A 13,952-nucleotide genomic window follows, 5' to 3' on the forward strand; every position below is an offset into this window, starting at 1 on the left:
GTACTTTGCCTACTGTGACATCCTACCCCTTTGTTCTCTGTACTTTATAACACTGGTGTTCACTTTATGANAATGCATTCAGTTCTACACCCTCTCTCATGTGGACTGTCTTCACTCATCCGCCGAATCCTTGCTCACCTGCAACCAAGAGACCCGTTCCCCACAGATCAGGGACCCAAAGTGAGGACCAGTCTGTAGCAAGCTTGCTATGTTTCTAGTTTATATATTCTGACTATAGGAGGTAATGAATCAAAATGAACTCTAGCTAAGAACAGCATGGGCCCTAGACTAATGAGGTGCCATTTCTTGGCTGTTGCTAGCAGGTTTTGATAACTTCTACATTATAGGGCAGTTCCCTCTTCAAACTGAAATGCGTACTAAGACTAATGAATCCCATAGGTTTCATACTTCTTTCATGGTAAAGAATTTTTTAAGATTTATTTATTTAGTATACAGTATTCTACATGCATCTATGCCTGCACACCAGAAGAAGGCACCAGATTTTGTTATAGATGGTTGTGACCCACCATGTGGTTGCTGGCAATTGACCTCAGGACCTCTGGAAGAGCAGAACTTTTTTTGGTGTAAGAAGAAGGTTGTATATGAAACTATAGTGAGGTAGAAAGTATTTAGTAATTGGTGAGTAGCAGAAAACCAGCACCCTAAAGGATGACTTACACTGAAAAGAACAAAATATGTCTCTTCAGAGAAGAAGACTAATTATTCTATGCATCCAGTCCTCCTTGTGTATGTGAATCTTCAGAGACTCTGCTTTGGCTGCCCATTGTAAACTGGGTGCTCAATAGTGAATGACAGGTATAAGGACCTACCTGTTGCTGAATCCATACTCAACACTATTTTACTTTTTGCATGGGCCCCAATGGGCAACCAGGAAGAAGGGTGATGGATGCTCAGAGTTGGTGACATGTTAATGTTTGCATTGTAGTGTGGCCTCTCAGAGGACTCAGAAATTGTGTGTGTGTGTGTGTGTGTGTGTGTGTGTGTGAGTATGTGCTGATCCCCAGGCTGATTTATTGGTGAGGTAAGAAGGCAGGTCATAGAACTGCAGGAATGATGAAGACCTAGATGGAAATTAACCAGCAGTGCGGGGTCTTGGGGAGGAACCACTGGACAGATTTTAGGACTGCTGGCCACTTTTCTGCTTTTGCACAACATCCAAAGTCTGGACACAAGCTCACTTTGGCCACTTGCCCATCTATTGATCAAGACTCTATGATTTACAGACCCAACCTGACAGCATACAACTCAGGAGAGTTATTTCTAGTCAATGTAATAACCATAAATTTGTGGTTTGTGAGACAGGTAAGAAAGTAATCCATATAAGAAAGGTGCAAAATCCAACTAGGTAGTAAAGATATTACTCACAGTACTAGCACCGGGAAGTAGAAGGGCAAGAACCAATTAACTTCAGCAGTCAGTGGAGATCGATTGCAGCTGGGAGGGAGGTGAGTTAGCAATAAGGTGTCAAGGACCCAAATTAGGCAGTTAGATTTATGAAAGGGGTTAGGGCAAGACTTGTGTAGGAAGTTGTAGTAAAAATAAAATAGCCAGATGAAGCCATTTGCAAGAAAAGGACTTGAAAAGCCTCTTTTCTACATTAATGGGTTCTATGTATAACATGAAACCTAAGTCAAACTTTCTGGAGAAATAGGCTCTGGGTCTTTGTCCAGAATCCCTAAGAACTACATCAAACTTTTTGAACAGATGGAAGATAAATAACTTAGCAATTTTGGGCTGGTGTGAAGCTCTGCACAGATGAAGACAATGCTTGAATCAAACCCAGGAATCTAAATCTTCTTGTACCAAATTTAGAATGGAAAAGGCAAAACTAGGTCACACAACACAGAAAATACATGAAAAGGAAAAGAAGCGGTCTTCACAGTGCATATCTCAATAGTATGAGCAATATTGTTCTTAATTTTGGCACACTGAACTTGCTATTTTAGTTCTTTGTTTCTTTTTCTTTTTAAAAACAAATTATTTATTACTTTAAATTCCGTTCACTGCCCCTTCCAGTACCCCCCTCACACAGTCCCTCTCCCCCTCCCCCATCCCATTGTCCTCTGAGAGGGTGGAGACCCCACCCAAGTATCCCCCAACCCTGGTGTTAGCATTTCTTCAAGGCCATACCCAATAGTTACCCAGAAATGGCCAGGCATATAAGGACTATTCTGGCTTCCTTCTCCCCCTCCCTCCCCCTCCTTTCCCCTCTCTCTTCCCCCCTTCCTCTTCTCTCTCCCTTCTTCTCTCTCTCCCTCTCTCCATCTCTCTGCCTCCCTTCCTCCTCTTTCCCTCTCCCTCCCTTCTTCTCCCCTCTCCCTCCTGCCCTTCCTCTCCCTCTCTCTCTTTCTTTCCCTCTTCCCTCTCCCTCCCCTCACGCCTCTCTCTCCCTCTCTCTTTCTCCCCCTCTCTCTCCCTTACCATCTTTTTCTTCTCTCTCTCTCTCTCTCTCTCTCTCTCTCTCTCTCTCTCTCTCTCTCTCTCTCTCTCTCTGTGTGTGTGTGTGTGTGTGTGTGTGTGTTTCCCCTGCTGGCCTCTTCCCTTCTTTCTCTCTCCTCTCTTTCTGTCCTTCTCTGTCTCCTTCCTTTCTCTGCCTCACCTCCCTTCTTCAGATCCNTCCCTCCTGCCCTTCCTCTCCCTCTCTCTCTTTCTTTCCCTCTTCCCTCTCCCTCCCCTCACGCCTCTCTCTCCCTCTCTCTTTCTCCCCCTCTCCCTCTCTCTCTTTCTTTCCCTCTTCCCTCTCCCTCCCCTCACGCCTCTCTCTCCCTCTCTCTCTCTCTCTCTCCCTTACCATCTTTTTCTTCTCTCCCCATATGTTCCCCTGCTGGCCTCTTCCCTTCTTTCTCTCTCCTCTCTTTCTGTCCTTCTCTGTCTCCTTCCTTTCTCTGCCTCACCTCCCTTCTTCAGATCCCCTTCCCAGGTCCCAAATAAACTTCCTTCTATACTAGATCTGTCACCTGATGTACAGCTGAAGCTGATACATCAGGGAATACATTGATACATTGAGGGAATGCCTCAAGCATGGGCCTGTTAAGGCACCCCCTCCCGACGTATTGTACCTCATTGTATAAAACATATCACCTGGTACATCAAGTCCCTACAGGGCTAGACACATCCTCTCCCACCGAGGCCAGACAAGGCAGCCCTCTTAGAGGAGCATATTCCAGACAGGCTTTAGGGATAGGCCTCACTCCAGTTGTTGGGGGACCTACATGAAGACTGAGGTGCACATCTGCCATATATGTGTGGGGGCTATTTCAGCTCTTAAATCAAAGTTTTAATTTTAATTTTTAAAGGTACAGAATTAATAGGCACATTTTGACAGTATGGTAGCCCCCACTTTATCTGCAAGGGGTAACTTCTAAAATCTCTAGTGGATATCTGAAGTTGTGGGTAGTACAAACCACTTCATATGCATTTTTTTCTACATTTACAGATTTCCTTCTTTCACGGACACACAAGAAACATGTGGTAGCTAATCTTGGTTGTCAACTTGATCACACCTAGGGTGGATTAAAACCCACGCAGCTGGGCGATCCAGTGAAGAGCTTGCTTATCAGATTGTCTGAAGCAGGAAGACCCACCCTAAATCTGAAGGAGACTGAAGAGGGAAGTCTTTGTTTTCTGCCTTCTTGTCCTCACTCCGCCTGGCAAGTTCATTTATCCTGTTGCAGTAGCTTTGCTTCAGGGTTCTTAGAACCCACTGTCTCAGGATTGCAACATAGTTACTGCTTTGTGTTACATGTTCCTGGGGTGTTACAAACATGAGATGCTGAGCATATTAGTATCTTAAACATACTGCAAATTGTTGGCTGTAATCAAGGGGAAAAACACATTTTCACATTTAGCATCCTACTAATCTGGACTCAGTTACCTTCATTATTCTGTCCTAAGGAAAATCAAGTTCGTAAGTCAACCTCAGATTCCTAAAACATATTCAATAAACTACAGGTGATAAGAATGCTATTGATACCAAGTGTATTAATATGTGGTATATTTTAGTTAAAAAATTTAGAAGAGAATTTTGTGACACCGATCTAAAAAATTTTTAAGTGGATGAGAAAATTGGCAAGTATTTGCTAACAATGAAGCTCCTAAAAATGTACAAGTTGCTACTAAAATATTATGAATTTTTAAAATGCTAAGTAGGGCCACAAAAATCAAACACAGATGGCTAAAAGCACTTTGTTTCATAAGCACAGATTTATGGCCTAGTTAATCAATATTTAAATTATATATGTGTAGTCTGGTTGTTAAGCCGTTTCTCCACAACTGCAAATTAATATTAACGAGCAATTCAATGACATCCAACAGCAGCATTCTGTCACTGTGCTAGAGCAAGCATTGATTTTAATTGAAAATATTAATGTTGTACAATTCTGTCAGTTTAACGAAATAATAATCCAGAAGCAGTAAGACCTAAGTCTGCTGTGACTCTCATAGATTTGAGAGCAAAGCCTCAACAGTGACTGGTTAGCAACTGTCAATTACTTTAGGTGACACTGAAGGATTTACACACTCATTGTAAATAGCTGATTCTGGCCTGGTACTCTGAGGCCAGTCTGCTTGAAGAACTGCCTGGTGTCTAAGATGATCTGCTTTACTACGGTCAAGCAATTCGAACATTGCACCATGGACACTGTCACTCAATCCAGCTGATAGAGAGATGAGCACAGAGAGGAGTCTGGGAAAAGCGCAGCAATAGACCGGCAGCCTCTGTGATCCAGCATCCAATGAGAGGCCTGATTAAAGATGGGCTGTACAGTCGGGCGTGGTGGCACACGCCTTTAATCCCAGCACTCAGGAGACAGAAGCAGGTGGATTTCTGAGTTCGAGGCCAGCCTGGTCTACAAAGTGAGTTTCAGGACAGCCAGGGCTACACAGAGAAACCCTGTCTCGAAAAACAAAACAACAACAACAAAAAAGAAAACATGATGGGCTGAAAGTTGCCGGGGACAGAGTGAACCTGAACCTGGGTTAGCTAACACTGGAGTAAGATTTACCAGCATCAGGACTACAAATGACAACCTTTGCTGACGTGGACTTGTCAAAACAGAGCTCTTATACGCCAGTGGTGGGAATGTAAACAAAGGCAGCAGTGAAGAAATCAGTTTCTTGAAACCTAGAGCTAGAAATGCCATATGACACAGCTATATACTGTAACGCCTGGCTGTATGACTATACTTGGAATCAAGTAAAGCCCGAGTCCCTGGGCACTCCAAGAGAGAACGTGTTAATCATATTGCATAAGACAGGCATGCACACACTAAATACAGGCTACTTTTCCCATGGCAGCCCACGTACAAGAACAGAAAACCCGAAACTTTGGTGTTTTGCCTGCTTGCTCTCATTCTTGCTGGTAAGTCCATCTGTCCTGATGCTGTGGCATGTCTTCACCAATAGTCTTCACTGCTTCCTCATGATTTTAGAATGAAGGAGTTAGACTGAAATCAGCATCTCTCCAGGAATTCTCTAGGAGTCCAACACCAGACAGGGACTGCAAAGATACCAACCTTATGGACTGAACCACCAGTGTATAATCTGCCTATTGTGAGACAACCATTGTTGGACTACCCTGACCACTTCCTGTAAGCTAGTCTAATAAACCACATCACACACACACACACACACACACACACACACACACACACACACACTCTCTTTCTCTCTCTCTCTNCATACGTACACATACACACATACATGCATATATATAAATACTTACATATGTAGTATATACTATAAAATGTAGAATGTAGAATTACAATGTATAATGTATACAATATAATATAATATATAGCATATAACATATAATGTATGACATAATATATAACATATAACATATAATATGATATATAACATATAACAATGTAATATATAATACACAATATATTTCTATAATTTATTTTATGTTTATATATGTTATATATTTATTATGTACATTTATGTTTTATATATTATTTATATATTTATATTATATATCATATTTTATATCTTATATAATTGCATATATTCCATATATAATTATAACATATATAGCAGTTCTGTTCTTTTAGAGAACTCTAATACAGCATGTACCCACTGACCTTTACCTTTTACTATAGAGACACTTACAGTGTTTTAGTGTATAGACACATCCATGTTCACTATTGCTCTGCTCACTACTGTTAGGAAATGGGATCAACCTAGATGTCTATCAACAGATAACTGGATTACAACAATGTGATACATATATGCAGAGAATGTTGCTCAACTACGATGGGAAATGAAATCATCAAATCTGCAGGTGAATGATGTACCTGGGGGAAATATATTGAGTTAAAAAAAACTCTTGAGAGAGCTTGTGTGCTCTCTCTCCTGAGTGGAGCCTACCTTCACTTTTCTGCTTTGTTTTGTCTGTTTCAGTTGGAGCCCAGGTGAAAGCCAGTAGACTAGGAAGAGGTCTTCGGTGGTTATGTGAAGGGGAGCAAATACACAATAGGTGAAACAAATGTATTCAGGTGGATTTCTGAGGGTGAAGGTTGTAACCGGGAAGGGGGATGGGAGTGTAGAAGAGGTGACGAGAACTGTATGGAGCCTTCTGTCTCACAGACTGACTTTAAAATAGTGGCTGTGTAGTGGATCCCATGTGACTTGAAAGATGAGTTGTGAATACTGAGGGTAAAGGATTAAGTTGGGAGAGGGAATAGTTGAGAGAGGAGGAGGTAGTGAGGGGTTAACCAAAACAAAAGATCTATAAACAAACAAACAAACAAACACGCTTCTGGAAACTGATGGCTGTTCTAGGTTGTCAACTTAACCACATCTGGAATTAAATAGAAACCCCAGTCGCTGGGCACACCCGTGAGGCATTTTGGTCAGAAGACCCACACTATATCTAGTCCACATGCTCTTGTCGCAGCCTATAGAAAGAACAAGGAGAAAACAGCTTTTGCTCTTTGCCTGCTTGCCCTCACACTTACTTTACTAACGTTAGAAACTACGTCGCTGGGATTCCGGCATATTCCGAAGACCAGCTGAGACATCCAGCATCATGGACTGAACAACAACTACTGGACTCTCAGGCTTTTCACTGGGAGACAGCCATTGCTGAACTAGTTGGGCCACAGCCTGTAAACCACTTTATAAATCCTCTCTTATATATAGATGAATTCTATCAGTTCTAAACCTCTGAGAACCCAGACTAATACAGAAAACGACTAGTGAGCAAATTTCAAAGTACAACTTTTAAAGGGGGGAGTGAGGGACCTGGAGAGATGGCTCAGCAATTAAGGGCATTAGCTATTTTTCTGGAAGACCCAGGTTTGATTCCCCACACTCATGTGGCAGCTCTCAAGTCTCTGTGATCACAGACTTGTTGGATAAAGACTTAAAAATCAGTGACCTTAAAAGCTCTCACCCATGTTACACCTCTAGCTAAGGAACTATAGGCAGTTGATAGCTGCTGGGAGAAGGCCAGGACACAAGTGTGTGGCCCCTGGTAGGTCCACCACATGCCAGTGGAAGGCCACATGAAGGTTATAAAAGCACAATGGTTAAAGTAAGAAATCTACTACTAGTCAGGGCTGGAGAGGTTCCCAGGACCTCCTGTTTCAACCGATGGAGTGCTGACCTTATGACCTTATGTGGCGCCACACACAGTTCTCTTTGATTTGATCAGGTTCACCCTTTGTGTTACATACGTATTTAGGTACTTTGAAACTATATAATATCCTGCATTTAGATACTCGATAAATTATTTCTTTTAAGATTTGTGGGTTCCTGTTTTATTGATTCTTCGTGATCTGCTCCTGCAGATGCTCATAAATGCTCACATTGTTGCAGATGTGGTAGGGGTCAACCCATCCACGTTAATCTGTACATCCATTCGCTGTGAGTGTGTGCTGCTGTGGTGATATCCCAGGAAATTCACCTATGCTCCTGATCACCAACACACATCACTGAGTATACTGCCCCCGCACAGAGCACAAACATCAGAGGCCATTGTCACATGTCCCTGTCTTTACTCATAGGAAGAAGAAAAAAGGACTAGTTTTTAAGATCTGAAATTTTCACGATTCTGAACAAGGAAGATAAGGAAGTCATCTAGATTTTCCCTGTGTTTGGGACTCCTTTATTTACCCTGTAGCTGGTTTGGGAAACTATTATAATTTGAGACTTCTAAAGAATGTAATATACTCATCTGCACTGAATCGTTTTTGCTAAAGTATGTTTGAAAATTATATTTAAATTTGAGTAGAAAGAGAAATTGTTAAGGGGAGGAATTTTATATGTAATTAAATGTGAATTGTTTAATTCAGTCTTTATTTTCCTTCTGCCATGACTCAAAATCGCTGCGGATATGCAGGGATGGAGAAAGAAAAACTCAACAAAGACATTTCCGTTGAACATAGAGGGATGGTAGAGGACTTTTTTCCTTGCCAGGAAGAACCCAATGATGTCAGGGTGAAGTCTGAGAATAAATTCTCAAGTTTGATTTGTTTTTTTCACTTCATTGTTCCCTCTCAACATTCATTCTGTCTTCAGCACTTGAATCCTCACATGAAGAAATGAAATAACATAGATATGTGAAATCCAGCATGCCGTTGGCAGTACAGGTCACCCCCAGTACAATCACTTCTGCTAGAACTCATGTGACATGTGACACGCGACACAGACCTGTGGCTGGAGCAGAACTCATGACATGTAAGAACCCCGTGGCTTGGCCCTCGGCTTCTTACTCCTGGCATGACGTCAGTCGGGTGGAATAAAACTCCTGAGTCTGATTCCTCTTTAGTGGATGGAAAGAATCCTTCCACTTGCCGGGCACCACTATCGCAATTTAAATGAGAGATGGTGCCTGCCTGTCTTGAAAACACAAGAACTTGCAACGTGTTTCTCAAAGGTGAGGTTTAACTAATCCTTAGGACTCACAACATGGAGATGGACATAGATAAAATAAAATTCCTGAAATAAAATCTATTTTTGGAATATTTACAAATTATGAGAGTTGTGAAGATAACATGGTGAGCCCCCACATCCCTCCTTGTACCATGTTGGTGCCCTCTCTTGTCAACTAAATTTAAATTTGTGTAGAAAGAGAAATTGTCAGTCTTATATTCCTGTGGTAAGTTTGTTCACACCAAGAAACTGACATTGGTATTTTATTAACTAATACCAAACTTTCACCAAACGGACTTCCCTAGTTTTTCTTTTACTGTCCTTTCCAGCACAAAGATCCATTCAGGATGCCAAATTCGATCCTCATATTCCTTGACCAAACATCTTAAAGTTTCTTTTGCTGCAATGAAACACCGTGACCAAATGCCACTTGAAGAGGAAAGGGTTTATTTCATTCCCAGTTCCTGAGAACAGATCCTCATCAAAAGCAGTGAGGCCAGGCACCCAGTGCAAGGCAGGAGCCTGGATGGCACAGAGGGATGCTGCTTACTGGCTTGCTCCCATGGTTTGCCTAGCCTGCTTTCTTACAGAAGCCGGGATCACCACCATAAGGGGCTGGGCCCTCCCTCATCAATCACTAATTAAGAAAATGCCCTACTGGCTTGCCAACAATCTTATCTTATGGAGGCATTTTCTTTTTTATTTTTAAGACTTATTTATGTATTTTGTATATGTAAGTACACTGTTGCTGCTTTCAGACACACCAGAAGAGGGACCCATTACAGAAGGTTTTGAGCCACCATATGGTTGCTAGAAATTGAACTCAGGACCTCTGGAAGAGTAGTCAGTGCTTTTAATCGCTGAGCCATCTCTCTAGCCCGGAGGTATTTTCTTAAATGAGGTTCCTTCCTCTGCAATGATTCTAGCTTGTGTCAGGTTGACATAAAACCTGTCAGCACAGCAATTTTCTTTGAATTTCCTTTTACTTTTCCTGGATCGACAGGTGCAGACTTTTGTGGGTATTTCATACACTGGCCCCAGTCTCCACCGATCCTGTGTGGTTAGCTTTGGTTTGGGTTATCAGCATGGCAGCGAGGATACCTGGTATCTACAGAGCATCAGTGGGGATGTTCACTTACTCACCCAGGTGAAGCCTTATCTGTCGACTTCTCCGCTGCAGTTAAATCGTTGCCCTTTCTATACACCAGTGTGGGTATGGTCACTCAGATAAGCCCGCCTTCGAGGACCGGAGGACAAAGTTATACCCGTGGGAAAGAGTAGAGAACAGATAGTAGTAGTGTTTGTGTGTTGGGTGGAGGGATATGCCTACATATATTCATTGGAATTTTTCTATCAGGGAAATTAGTATTTTTTTAAGCAGTCAAATAATGGAAACAAAGTTGATGAGCTCCTTGAAGTGCCAAACTATACCCCGGAGGCCCCAGCAGGTGTCGCTGTTGAGAGAGATTGAGTCTGTCTTTGGCTGAACATTGAACTTGATAGACCTGCAAAGTACTATATCCATTATTCTTCCCCAGGAAAGATTTCTCTTCTAAGTAAATAAGAAAAAAATAACACTCACGTTCTCAAACCTGATCGACATGAAATGGTGTACGTGAGCTTCTCGATCAGTTTCAAAGTTAGTACTGTTTCAGCAGGCTTCCTCCTGCTTAGAACTCAGATCTATCTCTACTTGAGGTAGTAAACGGGGACAAGAGAAGGGTAAGTGCATAAAATAAATGTAATACCGAAACGACAAACTATCATGTGAAGTGTCACAGCTTCTGGTCCGAATGGCTTCTCTAAATATGTAGAAGTTCATTGAGCTTATGGTCTGATTACTGGATCTGATTAATTTCAGTGTGTGAGCTTTTGGTTAATTTTGTTTTATAGTAAAATTTAAAATGAAAAAAAAAAAACAAAAGAATTGAAGATCATTGATATTTTTGCAAACTAGTTTTTATCTGACCCAGTAATCATTTTCAAGAATAATTATTAGAATTGAGAAAAATGGGTAAGCGGTATTGTGGTTTTGACCTAACGCCTTTTAGTACGGACTCTGGGGATCATATGAATATTTTCTTTGTAGACCCAAAAGGCTTTTATCTTTCTAAATTACTTCAGTGACCACCTGGTCCTCAAGTTACAGAGGAGGATGCTTTAGGTGGCTGCTAAACTGGATTGACAAGATGGGTTCAGAGATAGTGCTGGAGGAACAAAAGTGTCATTAGCAGGCAAGCTTTCTGAAGCCTTCACACTGGGATTTCACGAATGCAGGGTAAACATTTATTCATAAGTGATCTGCAACCTCACAGAAAGAACAATAATATCAACCAACTAGACCCCTAGAGCTCCCAGGGACTAAACCACCAACCAAGGAGTACACATGGAGGGACCCATGGCTCCAGCTGCATATGTAGCAGAGGATGGCCTTGTCAGGCATCAATGGGAGGAGAGGCCCTTGGTCCTGTGAAGGCTGCATACCCCAGTGTAGGGGAATTTGAGTGTGAGGAGGTGGGAGTGGGTGGGTGGGGGAACACACTCATAGAAGCAGGGGAGGGGGGATGGGATAGGGGGTTTTGGGGGATGGGTAACTGGGAAAGGGGACAGACAACATTTGAAATGTAAATAAAGAAAATATAAAAAAAAACATTTATTCACACACACACAAATATCTATATGTACCATATAGATATACCAGATTATCAAAGACCAATTAAGAGGAAAATTTTTTCCTGATCATCATTTTAATATTGCAAACCTAACAATATATTAAAATTAGGATGCATTCTGATTATTTATGAGGCTGGGATTTATTATTTAGAGAAAGATCTCACATAGCCCAGGCTTCCCTTGAACTTCTGTTTGCACTGTCCAACTGTCTTTATCTCCTTGGTCTGGGGTTACAGGCATGCACCTGGTATTGGGAACCAAATCCTGGATTCTCCATGAACTCTGTGGAGTGAATCCCCTCCTTAAATGTGTCTTCCTTAAATCAAGGCAGGCCAGTAAGATGACTGGACTGGGAAAAGCACTCGCTTCCGACCTGACTGCCTGAGTTTGGTCCTCAAGAGCCACAGGAGAGAAGGAGAGATCTGACTCCTGTGAATTCTCTGATCTCCACACATGGGTGGTATGCCATGCTTCACATGTGTACACACATATGCACACATAAAATCAATAAATACTATAATTTAATAAAATAAGTCATGGAAAACAATAGACTATTGGTCCATCACCTAATTCTATACAGCAATGTATCTTACAGTAGATGAGAGAGGCTTGGACTTGTTGTATATTTGTTACCACATGATTCTAATGTAGTAAAAGTCTTATTAAATATTATTTATCAATTATTGAGTAATTACCATGTGCTGAAATTTTTACATGGATTTTTTTTTTTAGTTTTCAAACAACACTATGGGTAATCGTTATTAAACAACTTACCTAAAAATCAGAGAGCCAGTGAGTGGATGCTAAACATCCTGCAAGATCAAATCCAGGCCAGTCGAGTTGTGGGGCAGGAATTCACTGTGCTGCCTTGACTAATCTACCACTGACCATGGTTACACTTTAACAAGGAAAAATGTTTGGCCAAAAAAACCTGTTGGATTTACGTTTATAGCACCAGGTTGTGTTTGGGGACTTGATCTTAGTAAGCACCTGGCAAATAAATCTTACCTTAAATTTCTCAGAACAGTACTCAGAGTTTTTTTTTAAATAACTCTTTTATTTTATTTTATTTTATTTTATTTTATGTATGAGTGTTTTGTCTGCATATATGCATGTACACCACAAGTGTGTGGGGTACCCAGGGAGATCAGAAGAAGAGACTGGATACACTGGAACTGGAGTTACTTACAGATGCTTGTGAACCACCCTATGGGTGCTGGGAACTGAACCTGGCTTCTTCAAAATAGCGCCAAGTGCTCACTGAGCCGTTTCTCCAGCCTCAATACATAGTTTTAAATGTAGATTTGAATGTGCTGGATGGTCTTTTAATGTACAAACTCTAATATGCTGTAAGAATGCTGCAGAAACTGACCAGCAGGGGGAAAAAATAGAACAGATGATCTGAAATGAGGACTTGAAAGATGATCTGAAATAAGGACTTGAAAAAAAAACTTTGAGAAAAAGACAATTTCCCTAGTTCTGAGTGATTAGTACTATTACCACAATGTCATTATTATTATGGCCTTAAAAATAAACATGATGTTATTCCTGTCTCAGTAATGGAGGTATAAGGCAAGGAGGAAAAGTTAGTTTGTGACAAAATGACCTGTCACCTTGTTTCCCCAAGCTGAAACATTCCCTAGGGCGAGGTGGAGTGAGGTGGGGGTGGGGAAGACTTTTGGCAACAGAATGTCACTTTGTCTGGGAAGGTAAAAGCCTGCAAGAGCCACAAGGCCACTTCCTCCCCAGCTATAGAAGGAGTAAACCACTTCAGCGGAAGAGATGCTGGTCAATGGACCTAACTGTAGTGACTCCTTGGCTCTGTAGAGCTATCTGAGTTGTGCAGAGAGCGGGGTGATGGTGGGTTACAGCCTTCATGATTTGTTAATTGTGTTGGGGTCGGCTCTTCAGTGGTGTACCTGTTTTTAAGTCACTGAGCTCCTATAACCCCTTGCTCACACTGCTACACTAAAACCCATTGGTTTGCCAAGCTGGGCTTTGATACAGTAGTTATTTGGTCTGCTTTGGTTCCCTTTCTGGAGTTCACAGGTATGTGTGACAGCTCACCTGGGTCTCTCCTAGGTTGTTGAACTTTCAAGGTTTTCTCCATATGGTTTTGCTGACATACTATGGCGAGAAATCTGCTACCAGCCTGATTGGCCATCAGCCTTGTCTGGCTCATTGCACAGTCTAATCGTCCTGGGCCCACTGGTGTTTTGGGAGAGGGTCATTAGGAGATGAACAAATACGTGGGAAATACCTTTTAAAATCAGGGCTTTTAAAAAAAGAAAAATTAAAAAAAAAAGGCCAGAGAGCTCCCTTGCCTTCTCTGTCCTGTGCAGACACAGTGAATAAGTGAGTGAGAGAGAGGAAGAAAAAGG

Source organism: Mus pahari, chromosome 4 (assembly GCF_900095145.1).
Source record: "Mus pahari chromosome 4, PAHARI_EIJ_v1.1, whole genome shotgun sequence".
Lineage (NCBI taxonomy): Eukaryota > Metazoa > Chordata > Mammalia > Rodentia > Muridae > Mus > Mus pahari.